A 12,396-nucleotide genomic window follows, 5' to 3' on the forward strand; every position below is an offset into this window, starting at 1 on the left:
CGACTTACCGACCAAGCACAGTCGGTAACCTTACCGATACTCGAACTTACCATCAATGGTACTTACCATTGAAGAGATAACCATTTAGTTTATAATTAATTGTTTAGTTATTATTAATTGTTGTAAGCGTTTGTTAAACTGTAATCGTTAAGACCTAATAAGCGAAAGACACAACTAGTCATTAAGGCGCGTATGCGTTACTTTTAGAACGTGCAGGCGCAAGGAGCTCTCGATGACGCAGAGTGGGGGCTCGTATCTATATAAGGAGGGCCGAGAGAGGAATCGAGGCTCTTGCTCTCGCAACAACCGACGCGGAAAGACGCAGAGTCAAGCGTGCAATTTAACCAAAGATTATTTTAATTTTATTTGTGCGTGAATTTTATTTTGTGTTTTGGATGTAAAGGGAGAGTTTTATTTTATGTTAATTAAAATAAATATTTTATATATTTATAATATAAAATCGAGTGCTCGTTCATTTATCCATAAACGAAATCCTGTGCGTGGTGACGTCTTCGGTGAATCCTGGACAGGCCCTGACGCATGGACTGGAAGCCGTCACATCCTGGTGGATCTTGAAACAATAATTAATACGATTAATTATTAGTAAAGTGTGTGACGCAAATGTTGCATCATTACATCTAACGAACAAAGGTGACAGTTGGATGACGTCATCTTGTGCCTTTGTCTCTGACAAAGGAAACTACGCAGCAGCCGCGAGCAGCGAAGCAGCAGCGGTGCTCACCTAGAGAAAGGGTTCTCATCCTGGGGATCCAGAGGTCTTGTCTGTGGACAAGGTAGACTACGCAGCAGTGGTGATCATTTGGAGAAGGGGTTCTCATCCTGGGGATCCAGAGGTCTTGTCTGTGGACCAGGTAGACTACGCAGCAGCGGTACTCATCTGGTGAAGGGGTTCTCATTCTGAGGATCCAAAGATCTTGTCCGTGGTGGAGAAAAACGGATTGGCGACCGTGTTAAAGGTAGGAAAACTACCTAAACAATATAACTCCCGAACTCTCAAGACCCATCGTCCGGTCACAACCCAACTAGGCGAAAGGATTGGGCGGGGGGCGCTATGCCCCCCTGCCTGACAATCAGGGAGTGGCCCCCTTCTGGGGCGGAGAAGTGATAATCTTGGGAGGTGGGCGGGGGCGGGCCCGCCCCCGCCCCTGCCGAGTTTCTTCTCTAGGGGAGGACCTCGGCGCTGCCCCCGGACCGATGGTCGAATCCCGTAAGGGAGGGAACCGCGGCCCGGGGGCAGGGAGACCACAGGGGCTCACTAGGAGTCCCATTGCACGTCGTCCACCGGGTAGGGACGCGGCAGCGGGGGCCCTCTCACCGGTGCCTTAGAGCGCCGGTGGGAGGGCACCACTGCCTGCGGACGGGTTTTCCCCCCCTTCTGGGGGGAATTCCCAGAAGTAGGGCTCCCGGAGCGCTGGCCGAATCTCTTTTCCCTTTAGGGAGGGAGAGGGAGCCTCGCTCCGGGAGCGGGGGGTGGCGGCTCGAGCGGGAATACTCGAGCCGTGACCCCGCCCCACAACTTTTGGGAGGGCGCGGCGTGGGGGCGGTACCCCCCTGTGCCGCAACCGGGATGGTCCGCACGATGTATTCGCGGGAGAGAGCATCTTCCTTCCGGGGAGGGAGCTCTCCTGAGAAGGTAGGGCCAGGGGATGGCAAGAAGTAATGCTTCGGCGGTTCCTTGCCACCCCTATAAGAGCCAAGGTAAGGTACACGCTGTGGTTTTAGTGAGGTAGGTCTTAGGCCCCCTGCTCGTTCCATTCGTGGATCGACCAAGGGGAACAAGGAGTCCCACATAACCTACATCCTCTACCCGGGGGATGGGGGTACCATGAGGTTTCCACAGCGCAAAAAAAAATAAGGCAATCTCCTCGCCGCCCCGATCCCCCTGGGATGGGGCGCCAGTGAGGAAGACCACGTCTTCCCCACCGCTCGCCTCGCCAGAAGGGATCCTCCCCCATTGTGGGAGGCCGCTTCGCGCCGATGCCAGACCGCGAGTGCCGGGAGACTATCCGACATCCCAGCCCCAGACACCGACGCGACCGGCCCCACGTCCCCCCCGCATCACCTCCGAGGTGATGATGCATGACCAGCAGTCTGGTGTAACAACACCGTGCAATGCCCCTGGCCATAAACACTTCTCGCATGACGGGGGGAACTGGCGCAGCAGCGCCGTGCAAGTTCCCTCCTAACGGCGCCACGGCGCCGGGCGTTTGCATTCCGGGTCGCCATCCCTTACCACCTATGGTCCATCTCCTCTGAACAAAGGAGGAGAGGCCCCCTATCGGGGAAGTGGGCCCTGTCCCCCCAAATAGGGAGGAGCCACCCCAGGCATGGGTGGTCTTCACACACACTCACACAAGACTCCCCTCAAATGTGGGAAGTCTCTCGTACAGCTTACGCCGTACTGGACACGTTAGCAACCCAATGCAGACTCTCTTCTGCATTAGGCTGAGCCCTCTCGCCACGCCAAGGCCGTGTCCAATGAGAGGGAGTGGGCGAGGACCTCTCGCTCCCGGTCATCGTTAGCAAGATGATCGAGAGCGAGGAGGTTTGGAAGAGTGTCTCCTCCTTCTGTTCCACAGTCATGAAACAGAAGGAGGAGGCAGAAAGGGAGCGCGAACGCGCTCCCTGGAGCAGCGAAGAGAGCGGTGACGACGGGGGGGTGCCGCCGGCAAGACGCCGGAGGAGGCGTCCCCGACGGCAGGATCCGCGACACCCGCCGAGGCCAGGAGGAAGGAGGAGACCAAGAGGGAACGGTAGAGGCAACAGCTAAAACTAGACCCTCTCGGTATTTATAGGCCTCGCGGGAAGGAGCATGGGGACGGTCGCGCGGAAACCTAGCCGCGCGACCGTCCTAAGCTACAATTAAGGAACTTTACCCCTGTGTGCGGCGAGGGGATCCACCACTAGGATCCCCTCAGTCAAACCGCACATGGGGAGGAGGACCGGATCTTAGGCGGAAAACCTGGGACCCGGTCTTGCCCCTCGGGAGGGATACAAAAAAAATTCCCCCAGGAGGGCGCGGTGTGGAGGAGTGACCCCTCTGCATCGCAACAGAAGATCAGACAAGCCCCTCGCCTAGTCACACAGGCGAGGGGTAGGGAGTCGCTGCAAACACACGCGGCGGCTCCCACGGGCAGTAAGGCGGGGGCTTCCCGGAAGTAGTGCAATTGCCAGTTTCCCGGGGAGCCCCAACAACGCCCGAGAAGGTCACCGTGTAGGTTTTAGGGGTAGGCCTCCCATCTCCATGGGCTTTGCACTATCAATCCGCAAGGATTGGAAGTGTTAAGCTTTCGGAGGTAGCGAGGAGAGTCCCACATAACCCTCGTTCCCTTTCCCGAGGGACGAGGGTATGCGTAACGCATTTCCTGCACGTTAAAAAAAAAAAGGTTGTGACCGCACGATGAGTCTTGAGAGTTCGGGATTTATTATATTTGGGTGGTTTTCCTACCTTTAACACGATCGCCAGTCCGTTTTCCGTCCAACGGACAAGGTCTCGGGATCCCCGGGATGAGAACATTATAAGAACATGTAACTATAATATTTTATACGAAATATTACTGCAACATCCCAAAAATATTATAAAAACAGTATTCATTAATCATTGGTTCTTTTATTTACCGCTACGCGACGCGCAAGGTGCTATCTTTCTCGTATTTAAGATTTATTATGAGAATTATATATAAAGCTTGCAGAAATCGATTATTAAGATTATAATAACCGAATAATATCCGAGTATTACGGATAAACAGAATGAACTTACACAGTTCTAACAATTTTTTTCTTATCTCTTTTGGATGTCGCAAGATTTCTGCAATTTTTTGATGCTCTGTATGAGATACTAAAATAGATATATTCAGTACTCTAAATATATAAACTTATATATATACCTACACCTATCTACTTTAAAATATACGTTTAATGTTTGAAACAGGTCCAATTTTAGTCCGTTTAGTCCTTAAAATGGACATTTTTCGATTGTCCAGAAAAGTAACACTGGATTTTTAAAATGTTTTAAAGATGTCTAAGGCTCTAATATGAATATTATAAATACGTACAAAACGTCCAATATGTATATTTTTAATATACATATTGGACGTTTTGTACGTATTTATAACGTTTCTAAAACGTTATTGTGCTGTCTGGGTATGTTTTGCACTCACAAATTATTTTAATTATATATATATACATATATATTATACGAGATTATGTGTGATTATGTGTGATTATATACAATTATACATAATTATATATAATTATTCCCGATTCAGCGACTTTCGGATCTATATTTTTCTCGCCTATAATTTTATAGGGGGGTTAGAGGGGAGTCGGGAAATAAATCTCGAATTGAGATTATTCCCAAATAAAGTCTTATAATATAAGAATTAGTCTTAGTCAGTGTTGGTCAATAAAATCTTAAACCTTGTTTAAAAATTCGACTGGCAAATCACATCTTACATATTGTTATATATAATTATGTATAATTGTGTATAAGGCACTATATATATTTATATATGGGCATATTTCATATATAAATATATATAGTGCCTTATATATAATTATATATAATTATACATGGGCCATTTTTTCCCGGGTTACTTTATTTACTATCTAATTTTTTTATTCTTCAATAAGTATTTTTGTTCTTTTTCCATTTTCTTTCGCTCCCCTTCTCTGAGAGATTGTCTATCATCCGTCGCCAGCCTTTCTTTATCCTTAAAAAATGAAAATTGTTATGAAATATAGAAAAATTTTCTTAATTTTAAATAGACTTACCAATTTCTGTTGGACTAAATTAGTTTTCTGGATGTTGTTCTTCATGATTCTATAACGAATTTACAGTCCTTGCTACAAATTACTTTGAAATTAAAGTAGGAATTAAATTTTAGTCTGTTACGCTTGGAGCATAAGCCAACGATTATGCAATGTAATTTACATACTTTAACTTATGGCACTATAGAGATTAATGTTTCTGGTTTTCACATGTTGAACTTAATGCATTCTTTAAATAAAGAATATTTTTGTCTTATATTTTATCACTCTAAACTTTTTAACTACGCATATTATTATACGGCTATATGTGCTATACAGAGAGAAGATATAATTGAGTGCGGGAGTCGTGCGGATCATGTAAGTGGGAATGTCAGGTCATTAGAAAGAGAGGCATATATGAGAGTATCCGACTGTCTTTGTCTAGTTGCGCAAGCGCGGTGAAATTTGGGCGGAGCTTGCAGAGCCAGAGAGAAGTTAGGTTAGTAAATTAACGCAGTTAGATAGAAAGAAGTTTAGTACTAAGCGACAGGGCCATAATCGTTAGAAGAAAGAAGTTAGTTAAATTCTAACATCAAATATATTAAATATAATAAAAAACATATAATACAAGAAAAAAGCGTGTACTGCACAATACAATATGGTACAAACGTGTATAGTATGCAAAAAGGAAATAATGGATCCATTACATAAGGACCGCAGTTTTCATAGGTTAGTTTTTTCACTATTAATTATTTTTATAAAGTTTTTTGTAAAAAAATATTATAATAGATATAACTATAATAGATAGTTATAATAGATTTGTTGAAATGTACCCTTACTGTTAAATTTTGTTTTTTAATATAGATTTCCTTCGGATGTTAATTTAAAAAATAAATGGATGCATGCTCTTGGACTTTCCTCTGTTGCAAAATCTGCTAAGATTTGCGATGAACATTTTGAGGATGATTCTTTTTATGTCAATCTTAAGTATACAACAAAGAGGCGTTTACGTCTAAACGCTGTACCTAAAAGTTATAGCTTGGAAGGAGAAAACGTTTCATTGCTTGTTCCAAACTTAAAAAATTCAAATGCTTCTAAAGTTTTAAGTGATATCATAAATAAAAGGTATGGTAAAGAATATGGTGAATTTCTGAAATTTTTTGAAATTTTGAAGAAAATTGTGAAAAAATTATTTTTTGTAGTGTTGAAAATCTAAGTGTAACTATGGATGATGCCAATGGAAATAGCAAGAGCAATAGGAATAATGATAGCGAGTTTAATGTACCCATGGATAATGACGGCATAAATAAAACTGCATTTTCTGGCGCGCATTATGTCAATGATAATGGTGCTAAAAACAGTTATAAAAGGTATATATTTATGTGTCTATATATTGTTTTCTAAGAAAAATATCTGTTACTTATGCTAAATATATATAATTTGTGTATTTTTTCAGAAAAATTTCTTCTTGTGACAAATATCCTAATAAAAAATAAGATTTTGCAATAATTATAAAACAGAATGGATTTCACGAAAGGACTTTGTTTCTGATGAATCTTGGGAAAGATTTATTAGATTTTGTAATTATCAAAAACGCGTAATAGATACTGTAAAATTGAGTATTAGACACTAATACTTTTGTAATTGAGGACGAAAAAACGGGAGCAACCCAAAGTCTCGTGATATAAACATATATTTTAGATCTGTTCGGAGAAAGACGTGTCTTCACGTACAAATGTCGCGAACAACCGACCGCCGTTGTTGTATTTTTTATAATACTCTCGTTGCTATGAAACTCATGCTCATGTCAATGGACAGTGCAGCATAGTTCATATCATAGCATAAGCTAGACTAACGATTAAAGAAAAAGTAGCATACTAATTACATATCTTACAGTTCGGCCAGCCTGAAAAAGCATTCGTCGCGAATGAAAATTTATTGAATCATTAATGAGCATGAAATACTTTAAAGGTTAGCCAACAGATGCTTTACATCATTATAAATAAAATATGATAGTAATATAATATAATAATAACACCGACTTCTCTCGACCGTACTGGTAAATATATTTTATTAAATAAACATCACGACGTTTCGACCATAGATTTAGGTCCTTATCAAGTGATTTGCGATAATCTTAAGATGTCAGAAAATTCATTTTTTTGTCAGGTACACATACGTCAGGTACATTCGACGAGCAAAGAGAAACTGTAATATAATATGTCAAACTATTTTGGAAATTAAACAAAAAGAACTCAAAATTTAAATTAAACTAATTTGAAACTTGAACTTCAGGTTTTATCCAAAGTTTTAATCGATCTGGAGAAAGAATTGAATTGTAAGGTTTGGAAGAAATATTGAAACCAGGAATATCTTTAACTACATACGGTTGTTATTCAAAGCTTTTGCAATTAAATATGGACCTTTATAAAAAGGTTTAAGCTTTTTGTCTTCGCCTGGTTTAATTGAAGTATCTCTTATTAAAACGTAATCACCAGGATGATACTGAGAAGGTTTCTTATGAAGTTTATCATAATATACTTTATTATAATTCTTAATCTTTTCAGTCGCTTCTAAAGCTAATTGTCGACTGACATTTCTTACTTCTTCAAAGTTTAAATCCACTTTGGCAAAAAGATTAAGATTTCTAACCAATTCAGCATCAAGGTGACTGCGTTGGTCATATCCAAGGAGTAACTTGGATGGAGAAGCTTTGAGCGACGAATGGTATTGTTTATATTGAATTGTTCCAAGATAAGTATTCCATCTTTGGAATTCCACGACCAATTTCTTTAAACAGGACTTTAAAAATCTATTAATTCTCTCAACAATTCCATTTGCCCATGGGGCCGCAACCGCAACCTGACGGTGTTTTACATTTCGAGAACGAAGAAATTCAGCGAACTCCTGTGAAGTAAAAGCAGTTCCCCTATCAGTTACTAAAGTTTCCGGATTTCCAAAAGAAAGAAACAAAGAAGATAAATGTTTTATCGTATCCCTTACTAGTTGACTTAACCGCAAAAAGCCAAGTAAAACGAGTAAAAGCATCTACCACAATCAATATGTGTTTCAATCCATTAGTCGTTTGTTTAAGAGGACCAAAATGGTCAGCATGCAAAATTGAAAAGGAACTGAAGGGTAATCTGTAATTTGCAACTCTCCCTCACGAGAGTTCACCGAAGAATTGTTCATTAAACATGTTAAACAATTGTCAATATAATCAAAAATTTTCTTACGCATAGAAGGAAACCAATAATTTGCATTGACACCTTGAACAGTTTTTTCAACGCCACAAACGCCACAAACGGGCCATATCATCATGATATGCACGAATTACATTAGAAATCATAGAATCAGGAATAACAAAACGAGGTTTATCGGAGCATTTCCTGTAGACCAGACCATCAATTAATTCAAATTTCTCATGATCATTGAATTCTAAGTTTTCTGCAATAGATTTAAGTCTCAGATCTTGTAATTGTTTAAATTCAAGCTCTCTCTCAAGAGGTAATAACTCGACAATAGAAACAATTCGACTAAGTGCGTCAACATGAGACATACGACGTCCTTCACGGTGAATAATTTTAAATTTATAGTTTTGGAGGCGGAGAGTCCATCTAGCGACTCTGGGATTAAGATGAGCTTTGTTAACAGCATAGACTAAAGCATGACAATCAGTAATAACCGTAAAATCAATACCATGTAAATAAATATGAAATCGTTCAACCGATTTAACCAACGCTAGCATTTCAAGTTCAAAACTGTGATAATTGGCTTCAGCCTTATTAGTTGTTTGACTAAAATAAGTAACAGCACCCCAACTACCAGAACTTTGCTTTTGTAACAAAATTGCAGCTAAAGCTAAAGAACTTGCATCAGTATGAAGCTCTGTCTCAGAATGCGGATTATATAACCGTAAAACTGGGAAAGATGTTAATTCTTTTTTTAACAATTCAAAAGCACGATTACACGCATCATCAAATTTAAAATCAGCCAATTTACGCAAAAGATTCTGTAAAGGTTTCGCTTTAGAAGCAAAGTCTTGAATAAATTTGTGAAAATAATTCGCTAATCTCAAGAATCACTGAACCTCCAAAACTTTCTTAGGCTTAGGAAAATTCTTCACCGCATCAGTATGTCTTTGACTGAGAGTGTGATTCCAGAAGAAGATACAATATAACCCAAATATTCAATTCTAGTCTTCAGGAAATAACATTTCCTAAAATTAATTTGAAATTGAAAACGTTTGAGCAATAAAAGCACTTTTCTTAAAGTTTTCAAATTATCGTTAACAGAAACAGATGGAATTAGTATGTCATCAATATATACAAGAACCTTATCCTCCCGAATCAACGGTTGAAGTATCTGAACTAATCTTTTCTGAAACTCAGCTGGGGCTTCGCAAAAACCGAAGGGAAGCCGAGTATATTCAAATTGTCCGTCCGGGGTGGCAAACGAAAAATATTTCATATGATCGGAATGCAATTTTATTTGATGGAAACCATCTTTTAAATCAAGCAAAATAAAAACAGTTTTATTGCTCAAGCGTGCTAAACAGTCCTCAATTAGAGGAAACAGGTATTTCTGCTTAATAACTCTATCGTTCAGTGGGCGAAGATCAACACATAAACGCAAAGATCCATTTTTTTTACGAACCGGAACAACACAAGCACAATAAGGAGAATTACTATACCTAATTATGCCCCGTTTAAGAAGGTCATCCGTGATCTCTCTTATTTGTAATCTTTCAGACCAAGCAAAACGTCTTGGAGCATATACATAGGTAGAATCATCTTTAAGAACTACTTTTACCAAATAATCATCATTATCATACTCAACATCAGAGTTTTCTATTTCTGTAATAAGAGAAATTAGTTGTTTTTTACTCTCAAAATCAAAATCAATATCCAAATCCAACAAAATTGAATCAAGTTCATTAATCGAGTCAATAATAATTTCTGAGGATGCAATTTCATGTAACAAATGCAATTTGTTCAAAAAATCCTCCGATGGATTATAAATGACTTTAATTTTATTATATTTTAAAAAATCACAACCAATGATTAAATCAGCAGAAATTGAATCACTACCAAAAACATGAAGATTAATTTCAGCTAAATAATCAGGCAAGGAATGTAAATTAATAACAGTAGAAATTGAACCAAATATAGAAATAGGAGTATTATTTACGGCTTTAAAAGCGTTAACTGATTTATTTAAGGAACTAATAGGAAAATTGAAAAATTTTTTATAAACAGAAGGACAAATAAAAGAGATCGGACTTCCTGTATCAATTAAAGCAATTAAACTACAAAAAATATTATTTAAATTTACGACCTTAAGATATGAGTCGCAAGTCTCGATCTTCCTGTCACAAAGTTGAGATATAACAGCTACTGTTGATGAAAGTTCCGAAGGTTCTTGAACCGCTGAATCCAAAGATGAAGGAGTTGATAGAGAAGATTCACTGACTACAGAAACTGCTGATGAGGGTTTTGAAGAGTGGGATGTGCGGTACTGTTCCTTTTTCTTAAGTTTAAAACAATCCTCACGAACATGACCCTTAGCTCGACAGTAGACGCAGTAGAGATCCTTATCAGACTTCTGCGAAGAATCTTTCTCCGTTGATACTCCTGGAATCTTCGATTTATCAGGTTTAACTCCAATATTAGTCTTCCTAGAAGAAAACGAAGTGGTAATATGGTGCATTTGCTCTAAAAATTCATCCACCGAATCAACTTGTAAAGCAGCAGCAGTGCCTCTTAAAGCATTACTGCCAATGCCATCAATAAGTAGATGAATAGTCTCTCGATCCGGTAATTTTAGACTTTGTATAATCGTGAGCTTATCCAAAGCATATTCCTGAAATGTTTCCTTGTTAAAATTCCAGCAACGGGCTTCCACTTTCTGCATTGCCACATGAAACAAGACTCTTCTTTAAAAACGTTTGGTAATTGCTTCTTTAAAACAAGACCAGGAACGATTCACTGAACCAGTAGTCAAATCGAACCAACGACGAGCAGACTTGTTCAGTTTATTGATGGCTGCAAGAAGTGTGACCTCATCTGCAACTGCATGAATTTCTGAAACACTTTCAACCTTTTGAAGTCAAATTTCCACATCTTTATCTTCAGTGCCTCCAAAAACAGGAAGTTGAGAGGCCAAAAGCTTCACAGCCTGTCCCGTTGGAACAGAAGAAAAAGCAGAACGAGGAGTAGTAGATAAATCTGCTGTATGTGCATCAGATACACCAAAAGGATCTGAAACACGGGAATTCGAGATATTGCGATTATTTCCCATAGATGTTAATATTTGTTGCAACATCGTTTGCTGATGACGCATCTGCTCAGCTACGAGTGCACATAATTGAGTAATAGTGTTATCATTCGTCAAAGCATTCCCTGGCTGAGGACCATTAAAACCAGATGAAACATGATGTGTATTCGAAGCAACCGAAAAAGTTTCTTGAAACGTAGAAATCGGTGGATCAGATACAACCTGAGTGTCCTGTGTCTCACGAGTCTCACTAGCTTCTTCATAGACATCCTCTCGAGATCCTGATACAGCTTGACCACGTTCAACATGAGTCATTATTGCATCGATACATAATTTAATTGTTTTAGGAGAAGGCGTTATTCCGCAACGACGAGCTTCTGCTTGTAGCTCCTTCAGCGTCAAGCCTTCCAAATGTTGACGATTCATAATTTTCTTAATGAAAAATTCACTCGCGAATAAAATAGCGACTAAATTAAATCACGATCAAAATGGCGAAGCACAACCGTTTAAATTAATATCCCACTTCTGAGCTGTAAAATTGAGTATTAGACACTAATACTTTTGTAATTGAGGACGAAAAAACGGGAGCAACCCAAAGTCTCGTGATATAAACATATATTTTAGATCTGTTCGGAGAAAGACGTGTCTTCACGTACAAAAGTCGCGAACAACCGACCGCCGTTGTTGTATTTTTTATAATACTCTCGTTGCTATGAAACTCATGCTCATGTCAATGGACAGTGCAGCATAGTTCATATCATAGCATAAGCTAGACTAACGATTAAAGAAAAAGTAGCATACTAATTACATATCTTACAATACTAACCAGGATTTTTCGAAAACAGAAAAAAATTGATATTTTAAAGAAACATAAGGAAGAAAAGAAACAAGTTGTTGGATCTAAATACTTGTAGGTTTTTAATTTATTGTGATTTAATTAAATAATTATCCAGACAGCACATCTAAAAGATGACTAAAACACGATTTAAAGACGCCCATACAGCATGCATACCTCAAATATGTTTAGAGGACATCCCGAAAATATTCTATCGTCCAAAAACATTTTCGGGATGTCTTCTAAACGTCTTTTGAATTTGCACATTGTATGGGCGTCTTATTGTCTTTTAGATATCTTTAAGATATTTTTTAACCTTTATTCTGTGGTATCTGAGTAATGTATTAATTTCATCATTATTATGTTAACTTTACATTGGAATGAATAAGATAAAAATCATTTGTACATATACTAATCAATTTATATATTTCTAATTTTTTTAATCATTACAATTTTTATATATTTTTTATTATATTTTGTATTTATAATTTAAAAAATTTTTCTTTACATTTTAA

The 12,396-nt window shown here is 38.9% G+C and overlaps 1 pseudogene; it reads right to left on the bottom strand.

Moving 5' to 3' along the window:
- Positions 1-8,892: 8,892 nt before the first annotated feature.
- Positions 8,893-11,472, bottom strand: LOC145934278 (uncharacterized; annotated as a pseudogene).
- Between the last annotated feature and the right edge of the window lie 924 nt (positions 11,473-12,396).

This window comes from Prenolepis imparis, unplaced genomic scaffold, assembly GCF_030444845.1.
Source record: "Prenolepis imparis isolate NDT839.2.m4 unplaced genomic scaffold, iyPreImpa1.0 SCAF_3, whole genome shotgun sequence".
Classification (NCBI taxonomy): Eukaryota; Metazoa; Arthropoda; class Insecta; order Hymenoptera; family Formicidae; genus Prenolepis; species Prenolepis imparis.